At 44.9% G+C, this 18,547-nt stretch overlaps 1 long non-coding RNA gene and 1 other non-coding gene across 2 annotated transcripts in view; one reads left to right on the top strand and one right to left on the bottom strand.

Annotated features, from left to right (window-relative positions):
* LOC119927229 overlaps window positions 1-18,547 on the top strand; it is a 307,572-nt gene that overhangs the window by 276,495 nt on the left and 12,530 nt on the right. The gene's annotated exons all lie outside the window — the stretch shown is intronic.
* Window positions 3,173-3,282, bottom strand: LOC119927949. The gene has a single exon (XR_005450913.1). It is a non-coding gene; the product is annotated as a U6 spliceosomal RNA (small nuclear RNA).

Genomic DNA, 18,547 nt, shown 5'->3' with positions numbered 1-18,547 from the left:
TTTGTGTTTACCCCAGCGCTTAGTACAGTGCTTGGCGTATAGTAAGTGCTTGACAAATACCACAATTACCATTTTTGGACTTTTCCAAAGTCCAGGGCTCTGCACAAAGTAAGTGCTCACTGTTTACTTGTTTTGTTTTGTTGTCTGTCTCTCCCTTCTAGACTGTGAGCCCATTGTTGGGTAGGGATTGTCTCTATCTGTTGCCAAATTGTACTTTCCACATGCTTAGTACAGTGCTCTGCACACAGTGAGCGCTCAATAAATATAATTGAATGAATGAATGAATGATTGACAGATTGGTACCTTTTCTCCTGGGTTTTGCCTTCGTCGTCCACTCAACCCTGATGCTAGGTCTTCTCCCCTTTGGCCCTCACCCCATACTTCTTAGCCACACTCCACTATGGAAGTATTTTGACTTCTTGAAGTCACTACTTTTTAATCCTTGCTTTTGAGACTTTCTGATGGTATTTGTTAAGTGATTATTATATGTGAAACACTGTTCTAAGTGTTGGGGTAGTAAAAGTGAATTAGATTGGACTCAAGCCCTGTCCTGCATGGGGCTCACAATCTAAGTAAGCAGTAGAACAGGGGAACTGAGATACAGAGAAGTGAAATGACTTGCCCATGGTAACACAGCAGGTAAATGGCGGGGTTGGGATTAGAAACTAGGTTCTCTGTACTCCCAGGCCTGTGACCTTTCCACTAGGTAACACTGTTTCCCATCCTATTTGGCTTAGTATTTGCCAACCACTGTACTAAGTGCTGGGTTACTACCAAGAAAATCAGGTAGGATATACAGTCCCAGTCCCACATGGAGCTCACAATCTAAATTGGAGGAAGAACAACATTGAATCCCTGTTTTATAGGTGGGAAAACTGGGGCACAGAGCAGCAAAGTGACTTGCCCAAGGTCACACAGCAGGCAAGTGACAGGGTCAGGATTAGAACTCAAGGCCTCCATATTAGGATCTGTGCATATTATAACATCCCATTATTAAAATGACTCTGTAAGGATAATGATGGATCCTATGAAATCAATCTTAAAAGGAATTATATTTGCTAGACTGGATTTAACTCATATCATAGCACTTTCTTGAAAAGAGTGAGCCATTCTAAGAAACATCTATTAGCAAAGACAGTACAAGCTTTACCAGGACCTAAAGGATGTCTACGATGAAATCTTATTGTACTTGGATTTTCTCTCTTTATTCACCCCTCCCACAACCCCACATCATTTATATACATATTTATCATTTATTGATTTATACTGAAGTTTGTCTCCCCCTCCAGATAGTAAGCTAATTGTGGGAAAGGAAACATGTCTTCCAACACTGTAATATTGTACTCTCCCAAGTGCTTAGTACAGTGCTTTGCACACCGTGAACTCTCAATAAATACCATCGGTCAATTGATTAAGTCTAGAAGAAATCAGAAAGAAACACTAGAAGAAACAGAATCTGCCGTGGAGATTGTCATGATGAAGTTGAAGATGGTGGTGATGTTTATGATGAAAATGGGGATGATGATGATATAATTTTGATGAGAATATCAGAGATGGCCATCCTGTGCCTCAGTTTCCTCATCTGGAAAATGGGGATTAACACTGTGCGCCCCCTGTGGGACGTGGACTATGTCTAACATGATTAGCTTATATCTACCCAGCGCTTAGTACAGTGCCTGGTACGTAGTAAATGCTTAACAAATATCATTTTAAAAAATGCTGAGATCCATCACCCCTCAGTCAGTGGGAGAATGAAGTGGGGGGATCGTAGGTTGAATTTCCCTCATTGACTTCAGGGCATTGACCTTGTGTGGCATTAATGGTACTCAAGCTCCAAGCCAAGGTTTTAACAAGACTAGCATCTGTGAAATGCTTTACTATGGGCCACATGCTTGGCAGATAATAATAATGATGGCATTTGTTAAGCACTTACTATATGCAAAACACTATTCTAAGATCAGGCCAAGTCCCTGCCCCTTACAGGGCTTGCAGTCACAGGTAGAGTAGAGAACAAGGATCGAATCTCCCATTTCTCAATGAAGAAACTGAGGCACCGGGGAGTGAGGCGACTTGCCCAAGGTCACACAACAGGCAAGTGGCAGAGCTGGGATCAGAACCCAGCTCCTTCTGATTCCCAGGCCAAATTGCTTCCAAGTCAGTAAGCCTCTGTGGTGTCTGGCTACTTCCCCTAACCTTAATTAAGATCTGTCTTCTGAACTAGACTGCACTCCTTGAGGGTAGAGATTGTATCTTTGATCTCTATTGCACTGAACTCTCCCAAGTGCTTATTACAATGCTCTGCACACTGAAAGAACTCAGTAAATAGCATGGATTGATGAATTGCTGAGCAAGAAAGTACCCCCCACCTCCAGATAATCCACCAGTGAAAGAACTGACTTAATGCTTAGTGGGGAAGGAGTGCAGCCAAGCGGAAAGAGCACAGATCCTGAGTTCCAGTGCCACTGCCTACTGACAGTAGTAGTGCCTCTGCCACTTACCTGCTCTCTGACCTTGGGCAAGTCACTTCACTTCTCCATGCCTCAGTTTCCTCACTGTAGAATGGGGATTCAATAACTGTTCTCCCTCCTACTTAGCCTGTGAATCCCATTTGGGAAGGGGATTCTTTCTGACCTGATTATCTGCCTCAGCACTCAACAAATACGACAACTTTTGTTTCAAACCCTTAAGTGAGTTTCTCTCCCCACTTTAGACCATTCTTCACCCAGCTGCCTGGGTCACTTTTCTACAAAAATGTTAAGTCCATGTTTCCCCACTCTACAAGAATTTCCAGTGGTTAACCATCCACCTCCATATCAAAAAGAACTCCTCACCATCGGCTTTAAAGCACTTGATCGCCTTTTACCCTCCTACCTCACCTCGCTGCTCTCCTACTACAGCCCAGCCCGCACACTTCGCTCCTCTAATGTCAACCTCTAACGTCAACTGTACCTCGATCTTTTCTCTCTCGCTGTTGATCTCCCACCCATGTCCTTCCTCTGGCCTGCAATGTCCTCCCTCAATCAATCAATCATATTTATTGAGTGCTTACTGTGTGCAGAGCACTGTACTAAGTGCTTGGGAAGTACAAGTTGGCAGCATATAGAGACAGTCCCTACGCAACAGTGGGCTCACAGTCTAGAAGGGGGAGACAGAGAACAAAACCAAACATATTAAAAATATGGAACGCTTCACGAATTTGCGTGTCATCCTTGCGCAGGGGCCATGCTAATCTTCTCTGTATCGTTCCAATTTTAGTATATGTGCTCCCTCCTCTTATCTGACAGGCCTCCCTACCTTCAAAGTCTTACTGAAGGCACATCTCTTCTAAGAGGCCTTCCCTGACTAAGGCCTGACTAAGACCTCATTTCCTACTCTCTTCTATTTTGCTGAGAAGTGAAATGACTTGCCCAAAGTCATACAGCAGGTACGTGGAGTCTGGAATTAGAACCCAGGTCCTCTGACCCCCAGGCCGGTGCTCTTTCCACTAGAGGGAAGGGTAGATAGGGTCAGGGATGAGAGGTTAATTTGTGACGGCTTCCTAGAGGAGAGCGATCTCAATAGGACTTTGAAGGTGAGAAGAGTGGTGGTCTGTTAGCTATATAAGGGGAATGATAACTGCATCAATACCTAATACCTTGTTTTTCTAGGATGTTTTTAGTCCCAAAGCACTCTCACATTAATTAGTTCATTTCAGCTCTTACAAGAACCCTATAAGGAGGGTAGAGAAGGCGGGTATTATTAATGCCATTTCCATGCTGTTTCCCATAGTACAGCCTAATTATCTTATATCTCCCCCAGTACTTAGTACAGAGAAGCAGGCATGGTCTAGTGGATAGAGCAAGGGTCTGGGGGTCAGAAGGTCATGAGTTCTAATCCCAGCTCCACCACATGTCTGCTGTGTGACCTTGGCCAAGTCACTTCACTTCCCAGTTCCTCAGTTCCCTCATCTGTAAAATGGGGATTGAGAAGTGAGCCCCACCTGGGACAGGGACTGTGTCCAACCACATTTGTTTGTATCCACCCCAGTGCTTAGTACAGTGCTTGGCATATAGTAAGCACCTAACAAATACCATTATTATTACTGTTAGGTACAAAAAGGTTTAGCGATTTAGCCACAGTCACACGACAAGCTGGTAGCACACCTTGCATTTGAAACTGGGCCCTCTGACTCCTAGACCAGATTTCTACCACTTGGCCATGCCACTTCCCCTAATTCTGGGTCCCCACACAGGGACGATCTCCCAGCCAAGTTTCACACTGAAATTCTACGTCAAGAGCAGTAAATCAGTCACTGTTTTCCGGTAACCGGAGGAATTTTCGATAACGGGCCATACCATCCTGTCTGAGGAAAACCACAGCCTTGTGAGAGCCTTAAAGCATACAGAGCTGATGAGGGCAAGCTGCCTGGGACCCTGGAAGTTACGCTGAGCTGACTGTCCACTGAAGTCCTGCCAAGATTTCCTCATTTCCCTCCGCTCGCACTTGGCTTAGAGATCCGCGACTTTCTCACTGAATGACTCAGGGCACAGTAAGTGTGAAATTTGCTAAACGGGCACTGGTGCCAAGATAGCTTGGCTCATCATCGGGATACCGTAGTGGAGTCCTGCATGCAGAAGAGTTCTCTCTGGGAGCCCAGAGTGTCTTTTCTTATGGTACTTGTTAAGTCCTTACTATGCGTGAAACACTGATGCAGAGATAGGTTCAAGTTAATTAGGTTGGAACTCAGTCCCTGTCCTGCAGGAGGCTCATGGTCTAAGTAAGAGCGAGAACAGGTATTACCATTTTACAGTTGACCTAACTGAGGCTGAGAGATGTTATGTGACTTGCAGGCAGGCACGTGGCAGAGCTGGGATTAGAATCCAGGTCCCCCTGGTTCCCAGCCTGGGCTCTCTCCACTAGACCACTCAAGTTTTCAACTCTACCCCTCTCCCTTCTCGTAAAGAATCCCCAGACCACCACACCATCAAAGACAGCTTGACTTCCCCACACCTTCAAATCAATCAATCATTGTTTTTGAGCACTTACTGTATGCAGATAACTGTGCTAAGCACTTGGGAGAGTAAAATATAACAGAGTAGACCGTATCGAGAAGCAGTGTGTCCTAGTGGATAGAACACTGGCCTGGGAATAAGAAGGACCTGAGTTCCAAACCTGGCTCCACCACTTGTCTGCTGTGACCTTGAGCAAGTCACTTCACTACTCTGTGCCTCAGTTCCCTCATCTATAAAATGGGAATGAAGACTGTGAGCTCCATGTGGGACAGAAACTGTGTCCAACCTGATTATCTCGGGCCACAGCACGACTGTGAGCTCATTGTGGGCAGGGATTGTCTCTCTTTATTTTTTGTATTGCACTTTCCAAGAGCTTAGTACAGTGTTCTGCACACAATAAGTGCTCATTGAATACAATTGAATGAAAGGATGAGCTGTCCCCATCTCCTGCTTTCCAGGTCACAGCCCACAACCTCTCACCTCCAAGATGGCCGAAGGTCTTCCTGTCCAACCTGGCTGCCCTACTTTCTCCTCAGTCCTTCTCTTTGGCTCAGCTAAGCACTGACACTTCCCTCAGGGAAGGGCACCAACAGAATGGCTCTCCTGGGTTCAAAGGGTTCAAAGACACATACCTTGAGTCCCATGTGGGACAGCAACTGTTTCCAACCTGATTAGCTTGTATCTACCCCAGCACTCAGTACAGTGCCTGGCACATAGTAAGTACTTAACAAATACCATAAAAAGCCCCAAACTAATTTTTAAAATCTGAATCATTTTCTGTGACGAAATGGACCACGTATCCCAAGAAGGAATCCTCCCACCTTCTTATCTCTTCTCCCGACTAAATGGAAAACTTCTCAGGAGGTGGAGACTTTTCTGTCTGTAAATTCCGTAGGGCCTGAGAATAGCTTCATGATAAGTCTGATGAGGGTGCACATATTAACCATAAAAATGCAGAAATGCTCATCCTGGAAAAACGTCTTACTTGGATGACCTCATAGTCATGTTGCTCACTAGAATGATAATTATGGTACTTGTTGAGCATGTACTAGCAATCAATCAGTAGTATTTATTAAGTGCTTACTATATGAAGATCACCGTACTAAGTGCTTGGAAGAGCTCAGTACAACAGAATTAGCAGGCACATTCCCTGCCCATAACAAGCTTACTGTCTGAGTGCCATGCACTGACTAAGCCCTCCTTTCCTCTTTTCTGACTTTTCTGTGTCTTCTTGACTTGCTCCCTTTATTCATCCCCCCTCCCAACTCCACAGCAGTTATGTACATATCTATAATATATTTATTTATATTAATGTCCATCTCTCCCTCTAGACTCTAAGCTAATTGTGGGCAGGGATTGTGTCTGTTAATTGTTATATTGTACTCTCCAAAGCACTTAGTACAGTGCTCAGTAAATTTTGAATGAATGAATGAATCAGCATCAGGATAGATAGTGGGACACTGTCCTTACCCAACATGGGGCTCACAGCCTCAGTAGGAGGGAGTAGAATTTGATCCACATTTTACAGATGAGAAAATTGAGGCCCAGGAAAGTAAAGTGACTTGCCTAAGGTCACACAGCAGATAAGTGTCTCCCAGTCCAGTCTGTAAGATCACTGTGAGCAGGGACAGTGTTGTTATATGTTATTTTATCCTCTCCCAATCACTTAGAACAGTGCTCTGCACAAGTTAGGTGCTCAATAAATACAATTGATTGATTGATTAAAGTAGCAGAGCTGACATTAGAACCAAGGTCCTCTGACTCCGAGGCCTGTCTTCTTTCCACGAGGCTATGCTGTTTCTCATGAGAGAACACAAATCTCACCAATAATCATGAGATAAATCTTGGTCTTTAATTCATGACGTCAGTTCTTAGTGACATCACACTGACCCATCAACTATCTGCTGTTGGCATAAGTCTGAAAAACAGAGAAGTCGTTTCCAACTAGTTGGACAGAGTTTGTATTTGATAAATATTAAAGTCCACATTTAAGAAGTGAGAAGCAGCATGGCCTAATGGCTAGAGCATAGGCCTGAGAGTCAGAGGACCTGTGTTCTAAAACATTCTCTGCCATTTGTTTGCCCCATGACTTTGGGTGAGTCACTTCAGTTCTGTGTGCCTCAATTTCCTCATCTGTAAAATTGGGATTAAGGCTGTAAGCCCCATGTGGGACAAGGACTGTGTCCTACCTGATTACCTTGTATTTACCCTAGCTCTTCATACAGTGTCTGGAACTTAGTAAACACAACAAATGCCATAAAAGCAGCATGGCCTGGTGTAAAGGGCACAGGCCTGACTGTCAGAGGAGCTGGGTTCTAATCCCGGCTATGCCAGTTGCTTGTTTTGTGACCTTGGGCAAGTCACTTAACTCCTCTGTGCCTCAGTTCCCCTATTCTCCCTCCTACTTAGATTGTGAACCCCATGAAGGACAGCATCCAATCTGATTAACTTGTATCTACCCCAGTGCTTAGAGCAGTGTTTGACACATAGTAAGTGCTTAACAAATACCATTAAACAAGTCTTAAAACCAAGGATTAGAAAGTGGTAGCCTAAAGGAGCCCAGATGCTTCAATAATGGACTGTGGCTGAGAAGGCTGGGATGAGGGCCAAAGGGGAGAAGACCAAGGATCAGGGTTCAGTGGATGAGGAAGGCAAAACCCAGGAGAGAAGATACCAATCTGTCAATCAACCACCGGTATTTACTGAGTACTTACTGTGCTCAGAGCTGTGGACTCTGGAACAGTCCAAAAATGGTAATTGTGGTATTTGTTTAGAACTTGCTATATACCAAGCACTGTACTAAGCTCTGGGGTAAACACAAAATGAGCAGATACCACATGGGGCTCACTCTCCCATAAGCTTAATACAGTGCTCTACACCCAGTAAGCACTCAATAAATATGACGAGTTGATTGATTGATCAATTGCCTTCAGGATTAAATTCAGCCAAGTGGTGTGTAAGCAATTATCCAAAAAATATGTATGGAGAAAATATGAGTTCACCATCACTGTCTCTATTATTATTAATTATTAATAATTGAAAAGTAGAATTGACCTAGTGGAAAGAGCACACTGGACTAGGAGTTAGAGGACCACTTGTCTGCCCTCTGATCTTGGGCAAACCCACTTCACTTCTCTGTACCTCAGTTACCTCATCTGCAAGGTGGGTATGAAGACTATGAGCCCCATATGGGACATGTACTTCATCCATCCTGATTATCTAGTATCTACCCCCAGGACTTAGTAAAGTGCCTGGTGCATAATAAGTGCTCAACAAATGCCACAATTATTATTGTATTAAAATTATTACATAAAATATATTAAAAATGTATCATGTTTAAAAGTATAATGGGAAGCAGCGTGGCCTAGTGGAGAAAGCCCAGGCCTGGGAATCAGAGGACCTGGACAGTGATATTTCTGTCTCTATCACTTGCCTGCTGGATGACTTTGGGCAACTTTCTTAACTTCTCAGGGCCTCAGTTCCCTCATCTGTAAAATGGTGATTAATCAATCAATCAATCAATCGTATTTATTGAGCGCTTACTGTGTGCAGAGCACTGTACTAAGCGCTTGAGAAGTACAAGTTGGCAACATATAGAGACAGTCCCTACCCAACAGTGGGCTCACAGTCTAAAAGGGGGAGACAGAGAACAAAACCAAACATACTAACAAAATAAAATAAATAGAATAGATATGTACAGGTAAAATAAATAAATAAATAGAGTAATAAATATGTACAAACATATATACATATATACAGGTGCTGTGGGGAAGGGAAGGAGGTAAGATGGGGGATGGAGAGGGGGACGAGGGGGAGAGGAAGGAAGGGGCTCAGTCTGGGAAGGCCTCCTGGAGGAGGTGAGCTCTCAGTAGGGCCTTGAAGGGAGGAAGAGAGCTAGCTTGGCGGATGGGCAGAGGGAGGGCATTCCAGGCCTGGGGGATGACGTGGGCCGGGGGTCTATGGCGGGACAGGCGAGAACGAGGTACGGTGAGGAGATTAGCGGCAGAGGAGCGGAGGGTGCGGGGTGGGCTGTAGAAGGAGAGAAGGGAGGTGAGGTAGGAAGGGGCGAGGTGATGGAGAGTCTTGAAGCCCAGGGTGAGGATTAAGACTGTGAGCCCCGTGTGGGACATGGACTGTGTGAAACTTGATTTGCTTGTGTCTACCTCAGCACTTAGTACAGTGCTTGGCCCATAGTAAGCACTTAACAAATGCCACAGTTATTATAATATCAAAACTGTCATTATATTAAAATTATTAAACTATATTTTAAATGTAATATGTTTAAAAGTGCTTACTAAATACTATTATTATTATCATTATTTTTGTATCATTAGCAATCCCTTAGAGGTGGACCATCCTCGGCCTGTATCGTGGTCTGTCTGATTAATCGCTGAATTCCTGGACTTTCCTTCTCTCCGTTACCTCCTTTCCTTGCCCTGGAGGAAAATTCCATGAGCCCAACTTGAACTCCTGAGCTACCGTATCCCCAAGAAGCAGACGACCAGGAAATATGAAATGCTTTCTTTTGGTCCATAAAACATACAGCCCTGACCGCATAAAGGAAGTTCTGCTGTAGAACGCTCAGCAAGGCAGCCAATAAATTCAATCGGAAATACATGGCATGAGTAATGCTTTGAGAGGAGGGATGGGGGCCTGGGCCCCTGGTGACTCATAGACTGAGAAGGGGCCAAAGAAGAAGGAATATGTTTATTATTAATATTCATTCAGTCGTATTTATTGAGCACTTACTGTTTGCAGAACACTGTAGTAAGCACTTGGAAGAGTACAATACAACAATAAACAGACACATTCCCTGCCCACAACAAGCTTACAAATAACTGTGGCATTTCTTAAGTGCTTACTACATGCCAGACACTGTTCTAAGCACTGGGATAGATACAGGATAATCGGGTTGGACACCGTCACTGTCCCACATGGGGCTTACAATCGTAATCCCCATTTTACAGATTTAATCCCCATTTTATTTATTTGTTCTGATGATTTTGACACCTGTCTACATGTTTTGTTTTGTCATCTGTCTCCTCCCTTCTAGACTGTGAGCCAGTTGTTGGGTAGGGACCATCTCTATATGTTGCCAACTTGTACTTTCCAAGGGCTTAGTACAGTGCTCTGCACATAATAAATGCTCCATAAATATGAATGGATTAATTAATTTTATAAAATGATGTTACTAACACCACTTGTTGCTGTTTAGACATACAAAGACATACGAAGACATACGAAGATAGTCCTTTTTGTGCTTTTAATGGCATCCATTAAGCGCTTGCTATGCTCCAGGCACTGTATTAAGCTCTGGGATGGATATAAATTAATCAAATGGGACACAGTCCATGCCCCAAATGGAGCTCACAGTCTTGATCTCCATTTTACAGAGGTGATAACAGAGGCACAGAGAAATGATGTGAATTGCTGAAGGTCACCCAGCAGACAAGTGGCAGAAACGGACTTAGAACCCAGGTCCTTTTGACTCCCGGGCCTGGGCTCTTTCCACTAGGCCATTCTGCTTCTCTGTTATGTGTTCAGTAACTGCAGACCCGATTGAAAACACCCATCATTTGGATGAGTAAACCTCTCTGAGACATCTTGCTTCATTATCAAGCAAAAACTCCTCACTCTCAGCTTCAAGGCTCTCCATCACCTCACCCCTCCTACATCACCTACGTTCTCTCCTTCTACAGCCCAGCCCGCACCCTCCAGACCTCTGCCGCTAACCTCCTCACCGTGCCTCGTTCTCGCCTGTCCCGCCGTCGACCCCCAGCCCATGTCCTTCCCCTGGCCTGGAATGCCCTCCCTCCACACATCCGCCAAGTTAGCTCTCTCCCTCCCTTCAAAGCCCTACTGAGAGCTCACCTACTCCAGTAAGGCCTTCCCAGACTGAGCCCCCTTTTTCCTCTCCTCCTCCCCATCCCCCTGCCCTACCTCCTTCCCCTCCCCACAGCACTTGTATATATATTTGTACAGATTTATTACTCTATTTATTTTACTTGTACAGATTTACTATTCTATTAATTTTGTTAATGATGTGCATATAGGTTTAATTCTGTTTGTTCTGATGATTTTGACACTTGTCTACTTGTTTTGTTTTGTTGTCTGTCTCCCTCTTCTAGACTGTGAGCCCGTTGTTGGGTAGGGACCGTCTCTATATGTTGCCAACTTGAACTTTCCAAGCACTTAGTACAGTGCTCTGCACACAGTAAGCGCTCAATAAATATGATTGAATTACCCTTAATTACCCTTAATGGAGTCCAGATCCTTGGAACAACTCACATAAAATGTCGTAGAAGTGATATTTGAGGTTTTGCCAGCAGACCAGGGTTTGAACTCCACTTTGATATCCAAGGTACGATTCACTACAAGCTAATCAATCAATCAATAGTATTTATTGAGTGCTTACCGTGTGCAGAACACTGGTCAAAGCACTTAGGAGAATACAATTCAACAGAATAAAGAGACATATTCTCTGTCCATAACATGAGTTTACAGTCTAAACCTGGAGACAGACATTGGGCATAAATTAATAAGTAATTTATATTACCTAATGGCTCCCTTATGGGATATAAATATTCCTTGAGTGTTTGGGTTTTATCATGCTGTGTTCTTTAAGGTTGACTTGTTTTTCAGCCTCTATCGAGATAGGAGAGTCTTGGACTGTTGTATGTGAGTGTATTTGCCTGAGTATCCATACTCTGCTGTAATGGCCTTACCCAGCTGTACCCAAGAGCCCAGACTACTGCTTTTGGAAGCCAATGAGGACATGACCGGAAAATGCGCACCAGGGTTTAAGCTTCTCAAGGTCAGGAACGGTGCATTTTGGGGTGCCTTTATTATGGTATTTGTAAAGCGCTTACTATGTGCCAGGCACCGTCCTAAGTGCTGGGATGGATATAAAATAATCAAGCTAAACACAGTCCCCATCCCACATTAGGCTCAGTCTTAATTCCCATTTTAGAGATGAGGGAACTGAGGCACAAAGAAGTTATGTGACAACCCAGGTCACACAGCAGGCAAGGGGCGGAGCAGGGATTAGAACCCAGGTCCTTCTGACTCCTGTGCCCACGCTCTACTCACTAGGTCACTCTGCTGGGAACATGTCTATCAACTCTGTAACATTGTTCTCTCCCAAGTGCTTAGTTCAATGCTCTGCATATAGTAAGCATTCAATAAATGTGATTGATTTTTTGATTTGAAGATGGTGAGATCTGTGGTCTGGCAAATCTGAAGGAAGGGCAGCATGGCTCAGTGGAAAGAGCCCGGGCTTTGGAGTCAGAGGTCATGGGTTCAAATCCCGGCTCCGCCAATTGTCAGCTGTGTGACTTTGGGCAAGTCACTTAACTTCTCTGTGCCTCAATTACCTCATCTGTAAAATGGGGATTAAGACTGTGAGCCCCCCGTGGGACAACCTGATCACCTTGTAACCTCCCCAGTGCTTAGAACAGTGCTTTGCACATAATAAGCGCTTAATAAATGCTATTTTAAAAAAAGGGCAGGAAGTTCCTAGCTGAGGGAGAAATATGAGCAAAGGGTCAGAAACAGGAGAGCCAAAAATGGCACAGATAGAGCTTGGAAAAGGTGGTGTGTGAACTGAAGCATAGAATATGTCTCCTACTGTATATCTAAACTCACCGCTCTTCTAGGGAATTTTACTACTAGATGATAATAGATAATAGGGGTATTATCTACACTTCCATCTGCACTCAGGAGAGTGTTTTCAACACTGCAGCATTCTCTGCAGAATTGAATTTTAATGATGTGCTATATTTCTGGACTCATCACTCTTCAAGGGAATTTTACCAATAAATGATAATAGATTAAAGTGGTATTATGTACACTTCCATCTGTATTCCAGAAGAGTGTTTTCAATACTAGCATTCTCGGCAGAATTGAATTTAATACTGTAGCATTCTCTGAAGAATTGAATTTGAGTAACGTACTGCATTATGATTCATTCCTTCTTCCAGATTTTTGCCCTACAAGCTAATACTTGCTGAACTCTAAATCTGCAGGATCTACCTGTGTGCAACATTATCCACTAAGCCTAATTCACATAATTAATTTGTTTTTGAATCCCTGCAGTTAATTAATGTACATTCCCAAAGGTCCCATGCATTTTGTTTAATCTTTGAGATTCTAATTTCATTGCTCTCATTTCCACACTCACCTTCAATGTATCTTCCTCCTGGATTTCCTTTTGGATTATCTATTTGATTTTCAACTAGATTTCCTACTGGATTTCTTCTTCGATTATTTATTAGGTTTTCTACTGGATTTTTCTCCTGGATTTCTTCCTGGAATGTCTACTTCATTTCCTCCTGGATTGTCTTCTAGTTTTCCTCCTGGATTTCCTCCTGGGCTTCCTTGTGCATTTCCCATTATTCATTCATTCATTCATTCAATCGTATTTATTGAGCGCTTACTGTGTGCAGAGCACTGTACTAAGCACTTGGGAAGTACAAGTTTGCAACATATAGAGATGGTCCCTACTCAACCTCACAGTCTAGAAAGGGGAGGCAGACAACAAAACAAAACATATAAACCAAATAAAATAAATAGAATAAATATGTACAAGTAAAATAAATAAATAAATAGAGTAATAAATATGTACAAACATATATACATATATACAGGTGCAGTGGGGAGGAAAAGGAGGTAAGGCGGGGGGATAGGGAGGGGGAGGAGGGGGAAAGGAAGGAGGGGGCTCAGTCTGGGAAGGCCTCCTGGAGGAGGTGAGCTCTCAGTAGGGCTTTGAAGGGAGGAAGAGAGCTAGCTTGGTGGATGTGCGGAGGGAGGGCATTCCAGGCCGGGGGAGGATGTGGGCTGGGGGTCGACGGCGGGACAGGCGAGAACGAGGTGCCCTCTCAAAGGTCACCAATGACCTCCTGCTTGCCAAATCCAACGGCTCCTACTCTATCCTAATCTTCCTCAACCTCTCAGCTGCCTTTGACACTGTGGACCACCCCCTTCTCCTCAACATGCTATCCAACCTTGGCTTCACAGACTCTGTCCTCTCCTGGTTCTCCTCTTATCTCTCCGGCCGTTCATTCTCAGTCTCTTTTGCGGGCTCCTTCTCCCCCTCCCATCTCCTTACTGTAGGGGTTCCTCAAGGGTCACTTCTTGGTCCCCTTCTGTTCTCGACCTACACTCACTCCCTTGGTGACCTCATTCGCTCCCATGGCTTCAACTATCATCTCTACGCTGAGGACACCCAAATCTACATCTCTGCCCCTGCTCTCCCTCCCTCTCTCCAGGCTCAACATCTCCATCTGGATGTCTGCCCGCCATCTAAAACTCAACATGTCCAAGACTGAACTCCTTACCTTCCCTCCCAAAACCTGCCCTTTCCCTGACTTTCCCATCACTGTTGACGGCACTAACATCCTTCCCGTCTCACAAGCCCGCAACCTTGGTGTCATCCTCGACTCTGCTCTCTTGTTCACCCCTCACATCCAATCCATCACCAAATCCTGCCAGTCATACCTCCGCAACATTACCAAGATCCGCCCTTTCCTCTCCATCCAAACCGCTACCCTACTCATTCAATCTCTCATCCTATCCCTACTGTATTACTGCATCAGCCTCCTCTCCGATCTCCCATCCTCCTGTCTCTCCCTACTTCAATCCACACTTCACGCCGCTGCCAGGATCGTCTTTCTGCAGAAATGCTCTGGGCATGTTACTCCCCTCCTCAAAAATCTCCAGTGGCTACCAATCAATCTACACATCAGGCAAAAACTCCTCACCCTCGGCTTCAAGATTCTCCGTCACCTCGCCCCCTCCTACCTCACCTCCCTTCTCTCCTTCTACAGCCCAGCCCGCATCCTCTGCTCCTCTGCCGCTAATCTCCTCACTGTGCCTCATTCTCACCTGTCCCACCATCAACCCCTGGCCCATGTCCTCCCCCTGGTCTGGAATGCCCTCCCTCTGCACATCCGCCAAGCTAGCTCTCTTCCTCCCTTCAAGGCCCTACTGAGAGCTCACTTCCTCCAGGAGGCCTTCCAGACTGAGCCCCCTCCTTCCTCTTCCCCACCTCCCCCTCCCCATCCCCCCGCCTTACCTCCTTCCCCTCCCCACAGCACCTGTATATATATATATATATGTTTGTACATATTTATTACTCTATTTATTTATTTTACTTGTACATATTTATTCTATTTATTTTATTTGGTTTATATGTTTTGTTTTGTTGTCTGTCTCCCTCTTCTAGACTGTAAGCCCACTGTTGGGTAGGGACTGTCTCTATATGTTGCAAACTTGTACTTCCCAAGCGCTTAGTACAGTACTCTGCACACAGTAAGTGCTCAATAAATACGATTGAATGAATGAATGAATGAATGAATGAACGAGGCACAGTGAGGAGGTTAGTGGCAGAGGAGCAGAGGGTGTGGGCTGGCCTTTAGAAGGAGAGAAGGGAGATGAGGTAGGAGGGGGGCGAGGTGATGGAGAGCCTTGAAGCCAAGAGTGAGGGATTTTTGCCTGATTTTCAACTGGATTTCCTCCTGGATTTTCCCTTGGATTTCTTATTAGGTTTTCTGTTGGGTGTTTTCTTGGATTCCCTTCTGGATTCCCTCTTGGATTTTCTTTTAGACTTTCTTCTAGATATCCTATTAGGTTTTCTATGGGATTTCCTCCTGGATTTCCTTTTCAATTTCCTATCAAGTTTTCTATGGGGTTTCCTCTTGGATTTCCTATAAGGTATTCTGCTGGATTTTCTTTTGGTTTTCTACTGAGAGTCATTGGCTCAGCCGAAGAGCACTTCCCCTAGAACATTTGCTGTTAAAGGAACAGGGAAATGGTGAGGGTTTGTGAAAGGAGCACTGGACCTGGGAGTCAGAGGGCCTGGGTTCTAATCCCAGCTCCATCACTTGTCTACTGGGCCTTTGCTCTGTGTCTCAATTTTCCACATCTGTACAATGGGTAATAAATACCTGTCCCTCTTACCCATTAGACTATAAGCCCTATAATCTTGTATCTACCCTAGCGCTTAGTGTTATCCACTTATTATGTGTGAAGCACTGTACTTAGCACTCGGACAGATACAGGTTAATAGGGCTGGACACAGTCCCTGTCCCACATGAGGCTCCAATCTTCTTCCCCATTTTCAGATTCATTCATTCATTCAATCAATCGTATTTATTGAGCGCTTACTGTGTGCAGAACACTGTACTAAGCGCTTGGGAAGTACAAGTTGGCAACATATAGAGACGGTCCCTACCCAACATTGGGCTCACAGTCTAGAAGGATGAGGGGACAGAGGAACAGAGGACTGAAGTGACTTGCCCAAGGTTACCCAACAGAGAGTGGCACAGTTGAGATGAAACCCAAGTCCCAGGCCCGTGCTCCAACCACTAGACAACGCTGCTTCCAAATGCCAATATTATTTATTAGTATTAGTGATTCTGACAAAAGGGTTGCATTCTGCTTTGGAATTGGAACTGAACTTCACCCCCTAATGGTTAAGAATCCCTTTTCCACCAAACCTCTCCCAGATATAGCAGCTGGAAGAGAACAATGTCAATCAAGACATTACATTTATAGAAGATTCATTCATTCATTCGATTGTATTTATTGAGCACTTACTGTGTGCAGAGCACTGTACTAAGCGCTTGGGAAGTACAAGTTGGCAACATGTAGAGATGATCCCTACCCAACAGTAGGCTCACAGTCTAGAAGGGGGATACAGAGAACAAAACAAAACATATTAACAAAATAAAATAAGTAGAATAAAAATGTACAAGTAAAATAAATAAATAAATAAATAGAGTAATAAATACATACAAACATATATACATATATGCGGGTGCTGTGGGGAAGGGAAGGAGGTAAGGCAGGGGGGATGGGGAGGAGGAGGCGGGGGAGAGGAAGGAGGGGGCTCAGTCTGGGAAGGCTTCCTGAAGGAAGTGAGCTCTCAGTAGGGCCTTGAAGGGAGGAAGAGAGCTAGCTTGGCGGATGTGCAGAGGGAGGGCATTCCAGGCCAGGGGGATGATGTGGGCTGGGGGCCGATGGTGGGACAGATGAGAATGAGGCACGGTGAGGAGATTAGCGGCAGAGGAGCGGGTTGGGCTGTAGAAGGAGAGAAGGGAGGTGAGGTAGGAGGGGGCGAGGTGATGGAGAGCCTTGAAGCCCAGGGTGAGGAGTTTCTGCCTGATGCGTAGGTTGATTGGTAGCCACTGGAGATTTTTGAGGAGGGGAGTAACATGCCCAGAGCATTTCTGGACAAAGACAATCCGGACAGTCGCATGAAGTATGTGGGTGGGGAGTGGGGAGAGACAGGAGGATGCGAGATCGGAGAACAGGCTGATACAGTAATCCAGACAGGATAGGATGAGAGCTTGAACAAGCAGGGTAGTGGTTTGGATGGAGAGGAAAGGGAGGATCTTGGCGAAGGTGAGACCGGCAGGTTTTGACGACGGCTTGGATGTGAGGGGTGAACGAGAAAGCGGAGTCGAGGATGACACCAAGGTTGCGGGCTTGTGAGACGGGAAGGATGGTAGTGCCGTCAACAGTGATGGGAAAGTCAGGGAGAGGGTAGGGTTTGAGAGGGAAAACAAGGGGTTCAGTCTTGGACATGTTGAGTTTTAGGTGGCGGGCAGATATCCAGATGGAGACGTCCTGAAGGCAGGAGGTGATGTGAGCCTGGAGGGAGGGAGAGAGAGGAGGGGCAGAGATGAAGATCTTCCAAGCCACAGGTTTCCCAGGTTCTTTGGTAGCCAACTGCAAAAACTGCCATGGGAATGTGAAACAAAAAGAACTGTTAAACAAATTACAGAAGGGCATGGACATGGAGATGTTTTGTGAACCAAAGCTGCTCTCTGTAGGCCTAAAGGGCCTGCAGAGAAAAATAATATGGAAAGGAGCTATGTGGTGGTTTATGTTAAGCACTTACTATGTGCCAAGCACTGTAATAATAATAATCATAATGATAATTATGGTGTTTGCTAAGTTCTTACTATGTGCCAGGCACTGTACTAAGCGCTGGGGTGGATACAAGTAAATCAGGTTGGACACAGTCCCTTTCCCGCATGCGGCTCAGTCTTAATCCCTATTTTACAGATGAAATAACTGAGGCACAGAGAAGTGAAGTGACTTACCCAAGGCCACATGGCAGACAAGTGGTAGAGCTTGGCTCTGGGGTAGATACAAGATAACCAGGTCCCACATGGGGCTCACTGTCTAGGAGGGAGAATGGGTATTGAATCCCCACTTTGCAGTGAGGGAACTGAGGCACCGAGAAGAGAAGTGACTTGCCCTAGGTCACACACAGATGAGTGGCGGAGCCAGGATTGGAACACAGGTTTTCCGACTCTCTGGGTCTTTCTCTTTACACTAGACCATACACTGCAAGTTCAAATTTGAGGTTAAGGAGTTATAGAATATTTTCAACAGCCTTCAGCCATCAGGATCCTTATTTTTCTAACGAAAGGTGAAGAAAATCCAAGATGTGCAACCTTCAGGGCAGAACAGTGAAGTGCATTTCATGTTTGTGGTCTTCCTCAGAGCATGTTGACAGGAAAACTGGCTTTGCTCAAAACTGAGCCTGC

Source organism: Tachyglossus aculeatus, chromosome 4, assembly GCF_015852505.1.
Source record: "Tachyglossus aculeatus isolate mTacAcu1 chromosome 4, mTacAcu1.pri, whole genome shotgun sequence".
In the NCBI taxonomy this organism is placed as follows: Eukaryota; Metazoa; Chordata; class Mammalia; order Monotremata; family Tachyglossidae; genus Tachyglossus; species Tachyglossus aculeatus.
Note: the sequence above shows the minus strand (reverse complement) of the source record. Positions and strands in the feature narration are given on the sequence as shown.